The 5,978-nt window shown below is 44.2% G+C and overlaps 1 pseudogene; it reads left to right on the top strand.

Moving 5' to 3' along the window:
* Positions 1 to 473: 473 nt before the first annotated feature.
* LOC122098750 lies at positions 474 to 5,978 on the top strand (annotated as a pseudogene).

Genomic DNA, 5,978 nt, shown 5'->3' with positions numbered 1-5,978 from the left:
AGCTGAAAATGTCCCTTCAGTTCTAGGCCCTCCAATCAAAAATGGAAGGCAGGCTTGTTCTGGGCTTCTGGCACACAAGGACCTTGTGTAGAGGAAGTTCCTCCTCTTCTTTCCTGGATCCCAGGTTTCAGCCTCTCTTGTGAGTCAGAGTGGGTAGTGGATGGCAGGGTGACCAGAGGATCCAAATAGAATGGCAGCTGTGCTAATGGACTTGCAGCTGGGAGCTGGATACAAGGGTAGGTGGGAACTGGTAGGGCCCTCTGATTACCCAGCAATAGGGAGATTGAGTTGGAGCACCTGCTGGCTCCACCTGTAATCAAGTCCGCCCCACCTCCTCTGCCCCTGTAACAACCAGAGGTATAAATGGGGAGCTGAGTTCACTGTGTCAGATTCCTGCTTCCCAGCTCTACCTGTTTGCCTCTGTGGGCACCACTGCTGAAGACACACATCCATCTGTTCTGCAGCCCTGCACCATGAGGGAGATTGTGTACATACAGGCAGGCCAGTGTGGCAACCAGATTGGTGCAAAGGTGAGCATGGCACTGGCCTAGGATCCATGTCTCAAATTTAGGGGAAGGAGAAAAAGGATGGGGCTGGAGTGTGGAGGTGGTGGTGGTCATGGCTAGGCTGAGGTAGGTGGGGCTCCATAGTGGTCCCTAACCTTCTGCAAATGAAGCCCCCCAGATAGCTTCTCCAATTTCCCTAATTTGTGTGGCCCTGGTGGGTGTGGTTTTTAAGCAAGGCTGGGGTGGTTTCAAATCCCTTGCATGTCTTAGTCTTACCTGAGACTCAAGTCTTTTTATTTAGTTTCCTGGGAATAGACTAATGCACGTTTGGTCTGGTTTGAATGAAAGGAATGCAGTGTCTTTGAGCTGAAAGATACAGAGAATTCCCTTTGTGTCAACTGATGAGTGTCAGATAATTGAGAACATTTCTTCTACCTTAATGCAAATTTCTCTGAGTTTCATGCTCCATCTCAGCTCCCTTAAGTTGGGTGTTTTCTAAATCATTGGTTGTCATGTATGCTCTGAGGACACTTGGGGTTCTGGAGACCCTTCTAGCTGAGTCTTCAAGTTACTGCTTTGGTAATTTCATGTCCATGGAAGGCCAGTTACTCATCATAGAATACAAACAGAATATGGTACTGCATAAGATGGAATACTCATAGGAGAAACCAGATGTCTTCTATTCAGCCAGATAAAAGAGATTAACAAAACTAAAATACCACCATTTTCTGTGCTTTTTTTAATTTAGAAAATGTAATTATTTTTTACAAATATATTTGTGTCAACAGGACATGAGTTTCTTAGTTACTTTAAAATGCATTTTTGGACAGTTAACATTCTAGGTCATAATATACTTCTATTTCCATCTCAGTTTTGGGAAATGCTAAGCGATGAGCACAATATTGACTGCACTGGCAACTACTATGGGGACAGCCATTTACAGCTGCAGAGAATCGAGGTGTATTACAATGAGGCAGCTGGTAAGTTTCTTCCATCTTGTTTCCCATACCATGGCAAAATAGTTCCCAGGGGAATACTAATGAAAAGGAAGGAGTTCCTGCCTTTCTTATGGTAGTATTGTAGTTTTAATTTGGGACCTTGATCTTATAAGTCAAGTGCTGTACCCAACTGAGCCACTCCACCAGATACTTTGTTTTAATTTTTGAGTATACTCTTGTGAATTACCCCAGGAAAGCCTTATACCTGAGTTCCCCCTACCTCTACTTGCTGACTAACCACACCTGGATTTGTTTTTTCCGGTCATGGAGCTTGAACTCTGGGCCTAGGCACTGTCGCTCAACTCTTCAGCTCAAGGCAAGCAGCTCTACCACTTAAGCCACAGTGCCACTTCCAGTTTTCTGGTGTTTTATTGGAGATAAGAGTCTTGCAGGCTTTTTGTGCCCTGGCTGGCTTTGAACCATGATTCTCTGATCTCAGCCTTCTGGGTAGCTAGGATTAAAGGCGTGAGCCCATTTCACATAATTAAAAATGAGACTGCCTAAATATGCATTCTAAAACAATTGATAAAATATAATCCAATGCCATTTGGTTGTGTGCTGATCATCCTAAGCTCAAGCCTGGGCACTAACTATGAGCTTCTTTTATTTTGGGTAGTTTCTTGGAGATGAGTCTCCAAGCCTTTCCTGCCCCAGCTGACTTCAATCTGCGATGCTAAGGTCTCATCTCAGATTTTTGAGTAGCTAGAATTACACCCTTATGCAACCAGAGCCCAGTTACATTGCCTCTTTAAAATACAGATTAAATTTCTAAAACAATATTTTGAAAAAGAAAATTTTAAAAATTTTAAAGAGGGATGTTCAGTCACTAATATATATGAGAATAGTCCAAATCACAAAGCATAGTCTCACCCTGAAATCTATAACATTTCTGGTCTTGAGCATTTTGAATATGAATACTTAGCCAACAGTAAATTATTTTTAAGGTTTTTAAAGTAGGAAAACATTCTTGTGATGTAGAAAAAATCAATACTAATTTGTAAACATGGCTTTTAAATGATTCATATTGTCTTTCCTAACATAAACAGCCTAATTGAAGTCTACAGAGTAGATTTTCAGTTTTTGTAACTGTCAATGTAAAGTTCATTTAATTTTATATTGAGTTTCCATTCTACATTATTGTATACAAACAGAATCATGGATAATTGGCTTTCCTGTGTATTAATCCAATGAACAAGTACAAACAAAATTACAAAGCTATTTAATTTATGTGAGTTTTATAGATCTACATTTTGGGATGTCCTCACCTTGGTATTTTGTGTTAATATTGTTGAAGTAACATACAAGGTTTTAATCTTCTGATTCCTTGTTTGAGAGTGGTTGGGTTGGATTGTGTCACTCCTATGAACAGAATTTTAGGTTGTGTCTTTATTAGATCCTGTATATCCAGCAGGATGGTCAGTTTTCTTCATGTGAATGTTTAGGAAGGGGGTATTCTAAAACTGGTGTTTACATCATGTTAACTGCTTTCCCTTGGGCCAAATCATGTTAAATGGGAAATTGCAAGTCATTGCCCAAGGTTGCTCTGAGTATTTGAATAAAGGGTATGTGCTATTTGATAACCATTATTGAAACATTATAAGACAAGAAATATATATATTGTATATATGTTTTCTCCAGGAAAGCCTTACACTTGAATTCCCTTACATCTACTTGGTGAATAGCCATACCTGGCTTTTTTTGGCCCGGGGGGGGGGGGGGGTCGGTCATGTGGCTTGGACTCTGGGCCTAGGCACTGTCCGTCAACTCTTCAGTTCAAGGCAAGCAGCTCTACCTCTTGAACCACAGTGCCATTTCTGGTTTTGTTAGTTTATTAGAGATAAGAGTCTTAAGGACTTTTCCTGCCCCAGCTGGCTTTGAATAGTCATCCTCTGATCTCAGCCTCCAGAGTAGCTAGGATTACAGGCATGAACCTGGTTCATTTCTTGAGAAAGGTAATTGGGGAAGGGAAGGGATAGTGGGAGAACAACAAAGGAGGGGGTAACAATTTTTGACAAGAAACGTTCTCATTTCCTTACTCATGTAACCAACTCCTCTATACAGCACCTTTACAATAAAATAAAATTAACAAAAAAGAGGAAGTTTCTTGCTGATAGGCACTGGTGACTCATTCCTGTAATGCTGGCTACTTAGGAGGCTAAGAACTGAGGATCATGGTTCAAATCTTGCCTGAGCAGGAAAGTCCCTGAGACTCTTATCTCCAATAAGAAAACTGAAAGTGGGGTTGTGGCTCAAGTGATAGAGTGCTAGCCTTGAGCTGGAGAGCTGAGGGACAGTGTCCAGGCCCAGAGTTCAAGCCCCACGATGAACCAAAAAAAAAAGGTGTTGTCACCTTTCTTTTGCACCATTAGCCTCAAAGCCTGATGCTCATCTTTGCCTCCTGTGTAGCTGAGATTTCAGCCACCATGCCCAAAGCAAAGGAATGAATATTCATGGAAATAGACAACTGCAAACATCCTTAAAGTTGCTGAAGCCTTTTGCATGGGGATTCATGCTCAAGATATCTTTTCTGTTTCCATGTCTTAAATGCTGTAATTTTTGTAATGAATGCTGTGAGTCACTTAGAATCATAAGCTCTGCCCTAAGTTCCTTGTCAAGTATAGGCCTAAGTCAACTCTTTTTCTCACAGGCAACAAATATGTTCCTCGGGCCATCATGGTGGACCTAGAGCCTGGCACCTTAGACTCAGTAAGATCGGGACCATTTGGCCAGAGCTTTAGGCCAGACAACTTCATATTTGGTATGTCATCATGGTCCATGGGTCCTAACATCCAGGCACTCCAGTGCTGGGCTGAGCCTTTATCCACCTAGATATTCTCCTCAGCTAACCCACCTATTCCAGTCCACGGGAGTCATGCCCGTGGCCACTCAGACAGCTCAGATCAGTGCAACTCTGTAAGTTCTCCATGACAAAGAAGCCTCTGAAGGGAAAGAGCAGCAAGCAGAGAAAGCCACCAACAAGGTTTCAGCACTGCTGGTCATTTTAAAGGCCTGGCAATAACAGAACCACTTCAGGACACCAGAAATCAAAGCACAGCTATGTGTGAGCAAGGAGCAGACAAGTGCTTGCAGTTTAGCTTCCCTCTGACCACACTGTGCTCCTGTCCCTGTTGTGAAAGTAATTACATTTCCAGTATTGAGGCAGGCTCAGTTCTTCATTTCTAGAAGTACTTGATTTGGGTTAAAATGTATTTTCCTCCACACTCTCTACTTTTCTTTAGAACCTGGGTGATTTGTAGGGTCCCAGATACATTGAAAACATTTCCTTTATTTCACCATAGTGTATCTAAAATAATAGCAAAGGTTGGCTCACAACACTCCTTTTTCTTCACAATAGGACAGGCACAGTCATTATTCTTGGAGTCTGTGTCTCATCATGTCTTTATGTCTGATAGGCCAGAGCGGGGCAGGCAATAACTGGGCAAAAGGCCACTACACGGAGGGAGCCGAGCTGTTAGAATCGGTGCTGGATGTGGTACGACGGGAGTCAGAAAGGTGTGACTGTCTCCAGGGTTTCCAGCTGGCTCACTCCCTGGGAGGTGGCACTGGATCAGGCATGGGCACCCTGATTCTCAACAAGATCTGAGAGGAGTATCCAGACCGCATCATGAACACCTTCAGCATCATGCCCTCCCCCAAGGTTTCAGACACCGTGGTAGAACCTTACAATGCCATCTTGTCTATCCACCAGTTGGTGGAAAATGCAGATGAAACTTTCTGCATTGACAATGAGGCCCTGTATGACATCTGCTTCCGCACCCTGAAGCTGCCCACACCCACCTATGGAGACCTGAACCACCTGGTGTCTGCCACCATGAGTGGAGTCACCACCTGCCTGCGCTTCCCCGGCCAGCTGAATGCAGATCTGCGCAAGCTGGCCGTGAATATGGTGCCCTTCCCCTGCCTACACTTCTTCATGCCTGGCTTTGCACCCTTGACCAGCCGGGCCAGCCAGCAGTACCATGTTCTCTCTGTGCCCCAGCTCACCCAGCAGATGTTTGATGCCAAGAACATGATGGTCGCCTGTGATCCCCGCCATGGTCGTTACCTGACAGCAGCTGCCATCTTCCGAGGCCGCATGTCCATGAAGGAGGTGGATGAGCAGATGCTCAACATGCAGAACAAGAACAGCAGCTACTTTGCAGACTGGATTCCCAACAACGTGAAGACAGCTGTATGTGACATCCCCCCGCGTGGCCTTACGATGTCGGCCACCTTCATCGGCAACAACACAGCCATCCAAGAACCCTTCAAGCGCACCTCAGAGCAGTTCAGTGCCATGTTCCGGCGCAAGGCATTCTTGCACTGGTACACGGGAGAAGGAATGGATGAGATGGAGTTCACTGAGGCTGAGAGCAATATCAACGACCTGGTGTCCGAGTACCAGCAGTGCCAAGATGCCACTGCTGATGAACAGGGGGAATTTGAAGAAGACTTGGTGGAGGAAGAAGTTTAA

This window comes from Dipodomys spectabilis, unplaced genomic scaffold (genome assembly GCF_019054845.1).
Source record: "Dipodomys spectabilis isolate Male_0828 unplaced genomic scaffold, ASM1905484v1 ptg000491l, whole genome shotgun sequence".
In the NCBI taxonomy this organism is placed as follows: domain Eukaryota; kingdom Metazoa; phylum Chordata; class Mammalia; order Rodentia; family Heteromyidae; genus Dipodomys; species Dipodomys spectabilis.
Note: the sequence above shows the minus strand (reverse complement) of the source record. Positions and strands in the feature narration are given on the sequence as shown.